General features: G+C 38.7%; 1 protein-coding gene across 4 annotated transcripts in view; it reads right to left on the reverse strand.

Annotated features, from left to right (window-relative positions):
• The window catches only part of UBE2K (ubiquitin conjugating enzyme E2 K), a gene marked incomplete at its 3' end in the record, with an annotated part of 66,332 nt that overhangs the window by 34,449 nt on the left and 15,837 nt on the right, over positions 1 to 16,046 (reverse strand). The gene's annotated exons all lie outside the window — the stretch shown is intronic.

The raw sequence follows: 16,046 nt of genomic DNA on the forward strand, positions 1-16,046 counted from the left end.
ACTACAAATATAGAATAATGCCTACCACACAGTAAATGCTGAAAACATAGTAGTCATTTGACACATTATGATGATGTAGCAGAAAACCTACACCTGAAGAAAACGTATTTTTGAAAAAGAATAATTTACCATTAATCTCATCTTTATTTACCCTGGAATATGGAATCTAAAATAAAATTTAAATCCAAATTTCAGATAAAACAAACATAAATGACCCCCAAAATTATAGAAAACGTCACAAAGAAACAAAATTTGTTCCTGAGTCAAATCACAACTATCAAAATTTAGGGGTTCATCATTATCATGCAAATGTGAAATTCAGTTCTTCATAATTTGTTGAAAATGAGACTTGAGAGGCTTAACAGTTGCCACTATCTTCTCAAAATTAAATATAAATGACCATTTTTCTACTACTCTAAAGCCTAAATAAGAAAGATTTCCACTTACAAACAGGCTAAGAAAAAAAATAATTCTCAAGCTTGGGGCGTATCACATCCCCAGAATGGAGTCGCCATTAAATCTAAGGATAAAAGGATAAAGGAAACTAAGGCCATGGGAAGAAACTTACAGTCCTGTTTAAAAACAAGTTCTAGACCAGTGCTATCCAAGAAAATATATAATGTAAGTAACAAGTGTACTTTAAATGTTCTATAATCACATTTAAAAAAGTAAAAGCAGACCTTAATTTTAACAATGTATACATGTCTAATATATAAAAACATCATTTTAATGGAAAATAAAAATAAAATTATATTTTAAAATAAGTCTTGAAAACCCAGTGTATAATTTACAATTACAGCACATTCCTATTAGCACTGGCCATATTTCAGATGTTTAGAAGCCACACATGATAGGTAATCCACACAGAAGCAGATTATTGGTTGCTAGGGAGGGTTGAAGGAGGAAATGAGAAGTATCTGCTAATGGAGCTTCTTTTGGGAGAGATGAAATTGTTCTACAATTGGTGGAATTAGCGCAAGTATATTCACAAGGCTACACCCTTGTGAATATACTACACAACCACTAAATTGTACAAAACATTTTAAAAAAAAGATTTATTTTTAATTTATACAATAGCTGGGGTATAGGCCAGAAGCACGGCAGGGTGAGAGGATTCACCAGAGACAGAGTAGAAAGCAGAACAGGCAGACTGACTGAAATACATTGCTAAGGGGAGCAGTGGGCGAGACAGGAGAGGTCTGCTGCACCACATGTGGGTTAGCTTCCAGGCTGGGACTGAACAGTTGAGACTTAACCTCTAGGCCACCAGCAGGCTCCTCATTCTAAAATATTAAGTAAATTATATAACTTAGATGAAGTAAAAAATACCATGAGAATAATATTTTAACAGACAGACAACCTAGAGAATAAGAAAGGGGACAAACTTTAACAAGCAGTGAGAAAGTGGGCAGGAGCCAGATTATGCAGGATCATGAAAAACATTAAAAATTGTAACATTAAAATCACATTTGAATCTTTTAAACAATAACCTGGTTGTTATAGGGGAAAATGTCTAGAGATTAAAGCAGATAGAAAGAAAGGTTAGGAATCCAAACAGAGTGATTATAAAGCCCACTGAGAGGAAGAAAAGTAAATTAAAGAGATAGGAGGTAAATTTCACAGGATCCCAAAAAATGTATGATCTTAAGAATATACTTAAGATCACTCTTATGGTTTTGGTTTCCCACTGAGTGGACGTCAGTACAATAAAAGATGAAATACAAAGTGCCAAGCAGACAACTGCCAACCCTACTCAACAGTTCAGGACTGATCCAGGAAGACAGGAAAAACCGGGAAAGGCTGTTTTTACTAGTACCTCAAAAGAACAATGTTTTTAAGGACAGAGTAGTTAATGCTGCCAAGAGAACAACTAATATTTACATACCACCTTATAAGTAGCATTCTGATTAATATGTAATAACTAACTTAATCCTCACAAAATCTTACATGTTCATTAATAAGGAAAATGAGACACAAAGAGATCACAAAGCCAGTAGCCAAGATGTACACATGCTATTTCACTGACTCCAAAAAAGAATTATAAGATACCCTGCTGCATTATGCCATTAAGAAAAAAAAATGTACACTATGACACAATTCACCACTTAGAAATTTTATTTTACACTTAGTCAAAGAAACTTCAGACATTACATATATTTTTTATAATAACCTTTAATTAATTAATTAATTTAGACAAGCACTGGGTACAGTCAGAAGCGCGGGAGGGTGAGAGAATTCACCAGAGCCAGAGCGGGGAGCAGAGCAGGCAGAAGGACTGAAGTACACTGCATCGGGTGGCAGGAGAGGTCTGCGTACCATGTGGGACCCTCCTCCGGTGGCCTGGGAGCAGCCGGGGATCGAACCAGTGCTGCAGAGGCTGCGGGCAGCTTCGCAACCCAGCACTCAACTGCTGCGCCAATGGGGAGGCCCACATTACATATATTAAGGCTGCATAAAGAGGGCCTCTCTGGAGGCACAGGGGTTAAGTCTCAGTGCGATAACCATCACAGCCTAAGTTTGATCCCCTACAAGGAAGCTAACCTACATGGACAGCAGACTATTCCTGTCTCACCCTCTGCTCCCCTTAGCATTGTATTTCAGCAGATTTACCTGTTCTGCTCCCCACTCTGTCTCTGGTAAACACTCAACCCTATATCCCCACTACCTCTGGCCTACACCCCAGTTCTTCTATGCATGAATTCTTCAAAAAGAAGACTACATAAAGAGAAAACAAGTATTATTTTCTTCACCCTGAATGTTCTGAATACATCCAAAACATACACAGAAAAAGTAGTTAACTATGAATCTGGGGTAGATGAGAAATCATAGTGCTGTTTGAAAATTATTTTAAATGCATACATATAACTTTTGCTGGAAAACACTTTAAAAAAGCAGATGGACTGATGAACAGGAAGGTTTTCACGAAGTGAAAAAAGTGAAAGCACCCACTGTAACTGGGTAGTTCATGAAGGATGAGGGAATGAAGATCATCACGACACATAACTCTCAAAATGTGGCTATGAATACTAAGAAAGAAGGCAGCGGTTAGAGGAAGAAAGAGGTTAGAAGGATGGTTTTCTTCACAGCATAGCCACCTAATAATGTTCAAGTGCTAGTGGGATAGCTATAGTAGAGAAGGAGAGGTTAAAAAAAAAAAATGACATGTTCTTGACTGCCAAGATTTGGAAGCAACCAAGAGGTCAACTAAGGTTAAACAAATTGATACCACCATATAATGGAATACTATTTATTATTAAAAGAAATGACCTGTAAAGCCATGAAAAGACACTGAGAATTACTTAATGCACATTATAAAGTCAAATAAAACAATTTGAAAAAGTGGCCACTGTATGATTCCAACTATATCAAATTCTGGGAAAAGTAAAACTATGGAGAAGACTGTAAAACAAATGACCCACCCAAGTTAATGGTTACCGGGACTTCAGAAGAAGGATAGTTAAATGGGCAGAGGCCAAAGGATTTTTATTTTTAGGTCAGTGAAACTATTCTATTTGCTACTGTAGTAAGAGACACGTGTCACTATACATTTGTCAAAACCCCTAGACCATACAGGAGAGAAACCTTCTGTAGACTCTGGATTTGGGGTGATAATGATGTATAAATATAAACTCTTTGACTAATAAATATATGGCCCTGGTGGCAGGATGCTGATGGCAGGAGAAGCTGTGTGTTGGAGGGCAGGATGTCTATTTTCCACTCAACTTTGCTACAAACCTAAATTACTATAAAAATTACACAACTAAAAGCTCAAGGTGAGGGAGGCAAATAATGTAATGAACAAGATGGAACACAGTAGAATGGATGAAATGCAGAGTGTAAAGAATAAATGAGTAGCCATAGATAAAAGAATAGAACACTTAAAACTGTATCTGGTAAAAGGAATAAAAAGATGCATGCAGGTCAATGTTAACTGTTTCTGTAACTTGCTTTTTCTACATGCAATGAAAGCCTACCTTTTTTTTTTTTTCAACCTTAGTGTGGACTATTCAAACTTCCAAGAATCAAGTCTTAACTTGATCAGGATATAATCATTCTAATCTATCAGCCTTTTAAGATTCACTTATTTAGAAAGAGACTGTCAAAAAAAAAAATAGAAAGAGACTGTCAACTTAGGGACAACATTCTAAACTTCATTCAGTACTTGCCATACTGTAACAGCTCAGTATTTTTGAAAATTTGTTTAAACAAACTCTAATTTCTAAAGGAAACACATGCTTACAAAAGGAATATGCCTGAATTAAGATTGCTTTCTCTGGGCCTCCCCAGTGGCGCAGCGGTTGAGCACTGGGTTGCGAGGCTGCCTGCAGCCTCTGCAGCGCCGGTTTGGTCCCCAGTCCCCGGCCACCGGGTGAGGGTCCCACTTGGCGCGCAGACCTCTCTTGCCGCCCGCTGCTCCCCTCAGCAGTGTGCTTCATCCATCTGCCTGTTCTGCTCGCTGCTCTGGCTCTGGTGAATTCTTTCACCTTCCTGCGCTTCTGACTGTACCCAGTGCTTGTATAAATAAATAAATAAATCTAAAAAAAGGGGAAAAAAAAGATTGCTTTTTTTAATGTTCACAGCAACAATGACATCCAGTCACGTTTAAATACTACTTGACCCATCTTGCATGGGAGCAATTTTCTTTTCCATTTTTTTGTAGAAGTAAACTCCATTTGTAATACGGCTACTATAAAGCTTTTAGAATTGAAACAGTATGGTAATGGTAATGGTGATGGTAAAAAAAACAACCAATTGAAAGGAATAGGGAAACCCAGAATTAGGTGATACTCACAGTCATCTGATCTTAACAAATTAGTGATTTGACAGAGAAAGAATATTTTTAACAGTGTAAAACAACTGGACACCCATATGTGAAGTATTCTTATATTTTACATGTTCCAAAGTGGCAAAATAACTACTACATTAGCCAATTTTGGTAGAAATGACACCAATAAAGTTCACATATACTTTTCTGTAGCGGTAACACAGCAAAAAGTATTAACACCATAAAATTATTCATAATCTTTAACCCATATTTCCACTTCTAGAAACTAAGGAAATTGTGCCATACGAAGTAGGAGAAAACAAATCATGATAATCACTAAAACATTATATATAATTAAAAGAATGATCTAAGTAGTTAACTGAAGGATGGCTACAAGAAGTATGGTGCACTCAAAGACATCTTTACAGACACATCACCCAAAGCAGTGATAGTGAAGGCAAAGATAAACAGCTGGGACTACATCAAATTAAAGAGCTTCTGCACAGCAAAAGAGACAATAACCAAAACAAAGAGAAACCCCACCGACTGGGAGAAAAGTTTTGCACACAACTCTAACAATAAAGGACTGATGACAAAAATCTACAAAGATGATCTCACTCATAGCAGGAATCCAGAAAACTTAAATAAGGGACCAGGAAAAAGAATAACTATAAGAAAGAAAATATCAAAAATCAACAAACAACTATGAACCAGAGACACTCTATGAGGGCTGGGGGGCAGGGAAAGGAGGGATTGGGTTCAAAATAAGGGGGTTGTAATTGTATGGGGAATATAAAAATAACATTAAAAAAAAATCTACAAAGAGCTGATGAGACTCAACAAAAACAAAGAAAATAATCCAGTCAAAAAATGGGCAGAAGAGCTAAAAAGAAACTTCTCTGAAGAAGAAATGCACATGGTCAACAGGCATATGAAAAAATGTTCAACATCACTTGTAATCAGGGAAATGCAAATCAAAACTACAATGAGATACCATCTCACACCAGTGAGAATGGCATATATTAAAAAAACTAGCAACAACAAATGTTGGTGAGGTTGTGGAGAAAAAGGAACTCTCCTGCACTGCTGGTGGGAGTGCAAACTGGTCCAACCACTATGGGGAGCTGTGTGGACCTACTAAACATAGAGCTTCCATATGATCCAGCAATTCCACTCCTAGGTATTTACGCAAATGACACAGAAACAGTAATTCCAAAGGGCACCTGCACCCCTATGTTTACAGCAGCACTATTTACAATAGAGCAACCCAAATGCCCAAAAATAGATGACTGGATCAAGAAGATGTGGTACACATACACAATGGAATATTACTCAGCAATCAAAAAAGATAAACACATGCAGCTTGCAGCAATATGGATGCAGCTAGAAGAGATCATGCTCAGCGAAGTAAGTCAGAAAGAAAAAGAAAAATGTCGGATGATCTCACTCATAGCAGGAATTTAGAAAACCTAAATAAGAGACCAGGAAAAAGACCAATCAATACAAAGTAAAAATCAAAATCAACAAGCAACTATAAACCAGAGACACACTATAGGGGGAGGGAGGGGCGGGGAAAGGAAGGACTAGAGTTAAAATAAGGGGAGGGGGTGCGATTGTATGGGGAATATAACCAAAATGAAAATGCATACGTTGTGCAAAGATGAAAATATGTAAGAATTATATAAAATAAAATATTAAAAAAAAGAAAAAAAAGAATTATGGTGCAATTTAACAGAATACTACAAACAAAAATAAATGAGTAGACCTATGGTTTCTCAAAAACTTGGACATCATCATTCCCATCCACAGAAGAAAAAGACTAAAACCTAAAAATCAACAACTCCTCTTAAATCCATCTGAGAATGAAAGTCATCAAGCAAACTGCTATCCCCCAAAACTGCAGAAATAATGAGTAAGACAAAAAGAAGCAAAGTTTACTAGCATAGCAGCTCATAAACATTTTACATAAACTATTATTGGGGTAGGAAAACCTAAACTGTAAATAACAAACTGTTGGAGACTCTATGGGAATCAAGTGACAGTAAAATATTCCTGAAGGGTGGAGGGGCTGGGAGAGGGCTACCCATTTTTGTGTGCGATAGATTTTATTTCCAGGATCTCTACTAGGTTTTCACAGTGAAGACTGGAGAACATCCCCATGATTTTGGCAGGGGGGCGGGAAATGCAGCCTTTATGAAGTCAGCCCAGAGTATTCAGTTTTTCTTAACAAGTCCTGCCTTCCTGGGCAACAATTTCACCAGTCTAACCAACTGGACTTTTAATAGATCTCATCAACCCAAGGGACGGGAAATACCCAACTCCAACACCCTCAGAGTCTTTCAGTATCACTTATGGTAGGAAGGAACTGAGAAACATTCTTGAAGGTCATATGTTAAGGGCATTTTACTACAGGACTATAAAATGTCTCCCTCCTCCTAAATCTCACCAGCAAGTCAATAGGACTCCTGTCTAGTAACAGGACATTATAACTGAATGCTTAAGATACTATTTTAAAAGTCTTTGAGGAACCCCAAAATAATAGGGGAGAAAAAAACAAGGATGTGTGAGGACATTTTGGCCTATAACACCTACACCAACTATAAATAGTTTAATCCCTAGCCAAATTAAAAAAAAAAAAAAAAACTCACCCTGCACTAGAAGTGTTTCCTCAATTTGTTTTACCCAGTATATTTTGTCTTTCAAGAAAAAGACAAGGCATACTAAAAGGGGGGGAAAAGCTAGACTTGACTAGAAATTTAAAACTGTAATTGATATGTAAGTACTCTGATGGAAAAAGTCGACAAAGGTGGTTAATTTAAGCAGAGAGACAACACTTAAGGAAGCAAAAGAAAATACTAGAAATCAAAAACATGTAATAAAATAAAAAATGCCTTTGATGGGCCCATTAGCAGAATGAACATAAAGAATCAGTGAGTGAGAAGAAATGTCCACAAAAATCTTTCAAAACTGAAATGTGAAAGAAAAATGAGGGCCTCCTTGCTGGCGCAAGGGGTTAAGACACAACCTCTACCCACAGCCACTGCAGGGAGCAACCCACATGGCATAGAAGATCTCTCCTGACTCGCCCGCTGCTCCCCTCATCAGTGTATTTCAGTTTGCCTACTCTGTTCCCCACTCTGTCTCTGGTGAATCCTCTCACTCCCCGCACCTCTGGCCTGTACCCCAGTTCTTGTATGCATAAATAAATCTTTAAAAAAAAAAAAAAGGAAAAAGAAAAACAATATCCAGTAGCTATAATATTTGAGTAATGTGAATATTAGAAAGAAAAGAATAAATCTTTAAAGCAATAATTACTAAGAATTTTCCTAAATTAATTATAGATACCAAATCCAGAAAGTTAAGAATAAACCACACCACAAAAAAGTATGCCTCGGTATATCATATTCAAACCAAAGAAAGTAAAAAAAAAAAAAAGAGAGAGAAAATCTTAAAAGAAGTAGAAGAAAATAACACTTGTCTTCAGAGCACTATAAAAATTAAATCATATTTCCCTTTAGAACCACGGAAATAAGAAAAAAGTAAAATATTTAGAATGCTGAAAGAAAAAGTCCCACCAACCTAGAATTCGATATCCAATGAAATTATTCTTCAGAAATGAAGATGAAATAAAGACTGCAAAGAAACAAAAATTCAGGGAATCTGTTATCAGTTAACCCGCCTTGGGAGAAATGTTAAAAAAAATTCTTCAGAAAGAAGGAATGCAGATCAGACACTTAAAATTTACAAATAGAGAGGAAGAAGGGGGCCTCCCTGGTGGCACAAGGGTTAAAGACACAGCGATATCAAGCTATCACCAGTCACTACAGTGTTAGCCCCCACTCCTGTCTCGCCTGCTGCTCCCCTCACCAGTGTATTTTAGTAAAGCTACTTGTTCTGCTCCCCACTCTGTCTCTGGTGAATCCTATCACTCTCTGCACCTCTGGGCTACACCCTGTTCTTGTATGCATAAATAAATAAATTGGGGGGGGGGAGAGGAAGAGCATTAGAGAAAAAAATGAAGGTAAAATAGAATCTTTAGTTTTTCTTATTCTTAATCTAACACCAATTTGTTATTTTGTAGTAATTACTATGGATAAATGAAATGAATAAGAGCAATGTTATAATGGACTTAAGGCAGGAAATATGAATTCCAGTATAAAGTACTTAACGCTACCCATGAACTAGTAAAGTATTATTTGAAAGAGTAGTTGTAGTGTGTAGATGGCAGAGTCATGGGCAACTATTCAAAAAAAAAAAAAAAAAGCACAACTTAGTGGTAGAAGAAAGTACTAAATATAAAATACTCAATTAAAACAAAGTGAGGCAGAAAGAGTCAACAATAAAAGAAAAAGAATAGGGTCTCCCTGGTGGCGCAAAGGGTTAAGACGCAACCTATGAAGCTGTCTGCAGCCACTGCAGCACAAGTTCAATTCCCGGCCAGGGAGCAACCCACATGGCACAGCAGACCTCTCCTGCTGCTCCCCCTCAGCAGTGTATTTCAGTCAGTCTGCCTGTTCTGTTCCCCACTCTGTCTCTGGTGAATCCTCTCACCCCCCTCACCTCTGACCTGTACCCCAGTTCTTGTATGCATAAATAAATAAATCTTAAAAAAAAAAAAAAAAGAATAAAGGCAATAGGGGCTCCCTGGTCTCAGTGCTACCACCTTGAAGGCCCTTGCCCTCCAAAGAGGCCTGAGTTTGATCCCCAGCCTGGGAGCTAACACACACGGTGTGGCAGACCTCTCCGGCCTCAACCACTGCTCCCCTTAGCAGTGTATTTTAGTAGATCTGCTTTGCTCTGCTCCCCACTCTAACTCTGGTGAATCCTCTCCTCCCCACCTCACCCCCCGCACCTCTGGCCTACATCCCCATTCTTCTATGCAAAAAGAAGTATTTTTTAAAAAAGGCAACAAACAGAAAACAGCTTAAAAAAAAAAAAAAAAAAGGAGGGGGGCCTCCCCGGTGGCGCAACGGTTGTGAAGCTGCCCGCAGCCTCTACAGCGCCGGTTCAATCCCCGGCTGCTCCCAGGCCACCAGAGGAGGGTCCCACATGGTGCGAAGACCTTTCCTGCCGCCCGCTGCTCCCCTCAGCAGTGTACTTCGGTCCTTCTGCCTGCTCTGCTCCCTGCTCTAGTGAATTCTCTCACCCTCCCGCGTCGCGCTTCTGACTGTACCCAGTGCTTGTATAAATAAATCTTTAAAAAAAAAAAAAAAAAAGGTCAGAGCAGTTATTTTAATTTCAGACAAATACACTTCAGAAAAAGGAAAATTATCAGAGAAATATCACATGAGAAAGAAGCACTTCTCAAAAAGACATTAAGCAGGGGCCTCCCTGGTGGCACAAGGGGTTAAGCACCGACTATGAAGCAATCCACAGCCTCTGAAGCGCAAGTTTGATCCCTGGCCAGCCACAGAGCAACCCACATGGCACAGCAGACCTCTCCTGACTCTCCCGCTGCTCCCCTTAGCAGTGTATTTCAGTCAGTCTGCCTGTTCTGTTCCCTACTATGTCTCTGGTGAAAGGAGCTCTGGCCTGTACCCCAGCTTTGTATGCGTAAATAAATCTTTAAAAAAATATGTATCATTGAGCATAATAGTATTTGACCAGCAAGCAGAAAATCAGTAAGGACACAGCTGAATTGATAAGGCACCAACAATCAAAACTGGATGTAACTGGCATGTATAATCACTTCATCCAGAAACAGAATATATATTCTTCTCAAGCTTACCCAGAACTTTCACCAAACAGACCAAATTATGAGCCATAAAACAATACCTTTACAAAATCAAAAGAACAGAAATCATACGAAGTATGCATTCATACTACATGGAATTATACTAGAAACCAGTGACAAGAAAGCTGGAAAACCTCAAAGCACTTGGAGACGAAACAGTAACTTTTATTTTATTTTATTTTTATAGAGGCATGTTTTTATTTATTTATTTGTTTGTTCGTTTGTTCATTTATACATGCACTGGGTACAGTCAGAAGCGCGGGAGGGTGAGAGAATTCTCCAGAGCCAGAGCGGGGAGCAGAGTAGGCAGAAGGACCGAAGTACACTGCTGAGGGGAGCAGTGGACAGCAGGAGAGGTCTGCGCGCCATGTGGGACCCTTACCCGGTGGCCAGGGATCGAACCGGCGCTGAGGTGGCTGCAGGCAGCAGCTTCGCAACCCAGCGTTCAACCGCTGCGCCACCAGGGAGGCCGGAGAATATGTATCTTAATTAAAAAAAAAATTAAAACCTTTTTATCTTACAAATTCCTCTATTACCTAGAAAATTTTAAAGGGAACAAAGTCCTGACAGCCAAAAAGAAAAAATAAAACCAAATAATTGAAATAAAAAGAACAATGGAAAAAGTGACTCATTTAAAGAAAAAAAAATGGAAATTTTTATTGATTCAATTTTTATTGATTCAATTGGGAAGAGAAAAGCAAACAGAACAAATTAAAGACAAAGGAAACTAAAAGATTAGGTAAACAGCATGCTGTATTATATAAATAATAAACAAAAGATTTTTTTAATTTAAAATATTTGTTTATTTTTTTTAATAATAAATTTTATTTTTATATTCCCCATACAATTGCAACCCCCTTATTTTGGCCCCAATCCCTCCCCTCCCGCCCCCTACCCCCCATAGAGTGTCTCTGGTTCATAGTTTTTTGTTGATTTTGATTTTCACTTTCTTGTAGTTATTCATTTTCCTGGTCCCTTATTTAAGTTTTCTAGATTCCTGCTATGAGTGAGACCATCCAGTATTTTTCTTTTTCTTTCTGGCTTATTTCGCTGAGCATGATCCCTTCCAGCACCATCCATGTTGCTGCAAATTGCATGTGTTTATCTTTTTTGAATGCTGAGTAATATTCCATGGTATATATATGTACCACATCTTCTTGATCCAGTCATCTATTTTTGGGCATTTGGGTTGTTTCCAAAGCTTAGCTATTGTAAATAGTGCTGCTATAAACATAGGGGAGCAGGTGCTCTTTGGAATTGATGTTTCTGTGTCCTTTGGGTAAATACCTAGGAGTGGAATTGCTGGATCATATGGAAGCTCTATGTTTAGTAGGTCCAGAAATCTCCACACAGCTCTCCATAGTGGTTGGACCAGTTTGCACTCCCACCAACAGTGCAGAAGAGTTCCTTTTTCTCCACACCCTCGCCAACATTTGTTGTTGCTAGTTTTTTTTAATATGTGCCATTCTCACTGGTGTAAGATGGTATCTCATGGTAGTTTTGATTTGCATTTCCCTGATTACAAGTGAGGTTGAACATTTTTTCATATGCCTGTTGGCCATTTGCATTTCCTCTTCGGAGAGGTTTCTTTTTAGCTCTTCTTGCCCATTTTTTGACTGGATTCTTTGTTGTTGTTCAGTCTCATCAGCTCTTTGTAGATTTTTGTGATCAGTCCTTTATCATTAGTGTTGTGTGCAAAAATGTTCTCCCAATCGGTGGGGTTTCTCTTTGTTTTTGTTATTGTCTCTTTTGCTGTGCAGAAGCTCTTTAATTTGATGTAGTCCCAGCTGTTTATCTTTGCCTTCACTATCACTGCTTTGGGTGATGTGTCTGTAAAGATGTCTTTGATGTGCATATCGTGTAGTGTTTCGCCTATATTTCCTTCTATGTATTTTATAGTTTCAGGTCTTATGTCTAGTTCTTTAATCCATTTTGAGTTGATTTTTGTGTATGGTGTGAAGTAGTGGTCAAACTTCATTCTTTTGCATGTAGTGACCCAGTTTTCCCAGCACCATGTATTGAACAAACTTTCTTTGCTCCAATGCATAGTCTTTGCTCCTTTGTCAAAGATTAGTTGACCATAAATCTGTGGGTTTATTTCTGGATTTTCTATTCCATTCCATTGGTCTGTATGTCTGTTCTTATTCCAATACCATGCAGTTTTGATGATTATGGCTTTGTAGTATAGTTTGAAGTCTGGGAGTGTGATGCCTCCATTCCCTTCTTTTTTTTTTTTTCAGGAGAGCTTTGGCTATTCGGGGTTTTTGGTGATTCCATATGAATTTCATCAATAATTGTTCTATTTCTTTGAAGAATGACATTGAAATTTTGATTGGAATAGCACTGGATCTGTATATTGCTTTTGGTAGGATGGCCATTTTAATAATGTTTATTCTTCCAATCCATGAGCAGGGGATGTCTTTCCATTTCTTTGTGTCTTCTTCTATTTCTTTCTTTCTTTTTTTTTTAAGATTTATTTATTTATTTATTTATTTATTTATTTATACAAGCACTGGATACAGTCAGAAGCATGGGAGGGTGAGAGAATTCACCAGAGACAGAGCAGGAAACAGAACAGGCAGACTGACGAAATACACTGTTGAGGGGAGCAGCGGGCAGCAGGAGAGGTCTGCGTGCCATGTGGGACCCTCACCCAGTGGCCGGGGATTGAACCAGCACTGCAGAGGCTGTGGGCAGCTTCGCAACCCAGCACTCAACCGCTGCGCTACCAGGGGAGGCCCTTCTTCTATTTCTTTTAACAGTGTTTTATAGTTTTCTTTGTATAGGTCCTTTACTCTTTTGTTAGATTTATTCCCAAGTATTTGATTTTTTTGGTTTTGATAATAAAAGGGATGGTTTTTTTAATTTCTTCTTCTTCAGATTTATTGTTTGTGTATAGGAAGGCTACTGACTTTTGCGTGTTGATTTTGTATCCTGCCACTTTACTGAACTGATTGATGAGTTGATGAGTTGAATTAGTTTTTCTGTGGAGTTTTTGGGGTTCTCTATGTATATTATCATATCATCTGCAAATAGTGATAGTTTGACTTCTTCTTTTCCTATTTAGATTCCTTGTATGTCTTTCTCTTGTCTTATTGCTCTGGCTAGGACTTCCAGTATTATATTGAAAAGCAGTGGTGAGAGTGGACATCCTTGTCTTGTTCCAGATCTTAATGGAATTGCTTTCAGCTTCTCACCATTGAGAATGATACTGGCTGTTGGCTTGTCATATATGGCCTTTATGATGTTGAGGTGTGTTCCTTGTATCCCAAGAATTTCAAGGGCTTTTATCATGAATGGGTGTTGCACTTTGTTGAAAGCTTTCTCAGCATCTATTGATACTATCATATGGTTTTTATATTTCTTTTTGTTGATGTGTTGGATAACGTTGATTGATTTTCGGATGTTGAACCATCCTTGTGTCCCTGGCATGAATCCTACTTGGTCGTGGTGAATTATCTTATGGATACATTGTTGGATTCTGATAGCTAAAATTTTATTGAGGATTTTTGCATCAGTGTTCATTAGGGAGATTGACCTGTAGTTTTCCTTTTTGGTATTGTCTTTGTTCAGTTTTGGTATTAGTGTAATGTTGGCTTCATAGAACGTGTTTGGTATTGTCCCTTCCTTCTCAATTTTTTGGAAGAGTTTGTGAAGGATAGGCACTAATTCTTCTCTGAATGTTTGGTAGAATTCAATATATGAAAGATTTTTGAGAAACACTCTAAACTGACAAAAAAAACTGAGTATGAACAGAACATTAAGACTGAGAAAGTCAGGCCTCCCCGGTGGCGCAGCGGTTGAGCGCTGTGTTGCGAAGCTGCCCGCAGCCTCTGCGGTGCCGGTTCGATCCCCGGGTGCTCCCCGGCCACCGGAGAAGGGTCCCGCATGGCGCGCAGACCTCTCCTGCCGCCCGCTGCTCCCCTCAGCAGTGTACTTCGGTCCTTCTGCCTGTTCTGTTCCCCGCTCTGGCTCTGGTGAATTCTCTCACCCTCCCGCGCTTCTGACTGTACCCAGTGCATGTATAAAGAAAACAAACAAACAAATAAAATAAATAAATAAAAACATGCCTCTATTTAAAAAAAAAAAAAAAAAAAGACTGAGAAAGTCACCAAAAAATACGACTTTTAACAACCAACCTCTAGAAATTCACCTGGTTTGCAAACATATATCCCAATTTGCAAAGAACAGTCCCATACCATGTCAAAACAAGGAACTGTTCTAACTTGTCACTTTGCTCTGGCTTCTATAATTCTTATTTTCAAAATACTTTATGATATAAAATGACATTGCTATTGGTATGGTTATATTTTTATGCTTATATTTCATATCTCATAGAAACATTTAGGATTAACAAAAGAGAAATAAAAAGTGTTTTAATATGATAGTGTCAATATTCTATGGCACCCTTTTTTCCAGATAATTAGAAATGTAATTATAGCAAGCTATAATTTCTATAAGGTTTGGAGACTAGTTTAAATATTTATTTCCTTTAATTTTTAAAAGTTAAAGTAATATTCATTGTCACATGTAAATTTCAGGTGTGTATGACAAACATTTTAAAGTCTCCTCAGTACTTTGATCCCCCAGTACAAACACACACCCATTTCACTAAAACAAACCACACACACACATATTTGTGAACAAAATCATGGTTAACATACCATAAAAAATTTAAAATCAGGCCTCCCCTGGTGGCGCAGGCGGTTGAGCGCAGCGCTATGAAGCTGTCCGCAGCCTCTGCAGCGCTGGTTTGATCCCGGCTGGCCGGCGAGGGTCCCACATGGCACACAGACCTCTCCTGCCTCACCCGCTGCTTCCCTCAGCAGTGTATTTTGTCAGTCTGCCTGTTCTGTTCCCCACTCTGTCTCTGGTGAATCCTCTCACCCTCCCATGCATCTGGCCTGTACCCCGGTTCTTGTATAAATAAATAAATTCAAAAAATTTTTTAAATAGTATTCACTGTGACCAAAAGGGGTTTATGTCTAGAATGAGTAATTTCATGAAAACTTTTTATCAAAAAGGTATCAATGCTTTAATTTTGACAAACATCTTAATTTGACTAAAAAAAAGATCTAAAATTATGACTTTTTTTTTTAAGATTTTATTTATTTATACATTCACTGGGTACAGTCAGAAGCGTGGGAGGGTGAGAGAATTCACCAGAGCCAGAGCAGGAAGCAGAACAGGCAGAAGGACCAAGTACACCGCAGAGGGGAGCAGCGGGCACGGCAGAAGACGTCTGCGCACCATGTGGGACCCTCGCCCAGCGGCCGGGGATTGAACCAGCACTGCAGAGGCTGCAGGCAGCTTTGCAACCCAGGGCTCAACCGCTGCGCCACTGGGGAGGCCCAAATTATGACAAATATTTTCCGTAAAAAAGAGAAAGAAGGGCCTCCCTAGCAGCACAAGGGGTTAATAACCAACCTATGAGGCTATCCGCAGCCACTGCAGCACAAGTTCGATCCAATCCCCAGCCAGGGAGCTACCCACATGACACAGCAGACCTCTCCTGACTCACCCGCTGCTCCCCTCAGCAGTGTATTT

The sequence above is a fragment of the Talpa europaea genome, assembly GCF_964194135.1.
Source record: "Talpa europaea genome assembly, chromosome: 5".
Classification (NCBI taxonomy): Eukaryota; Metazoa; Chordata; class Mammalia; order Eulipotyphla; family Talpidae; genus Talpa; species Talpa europaea.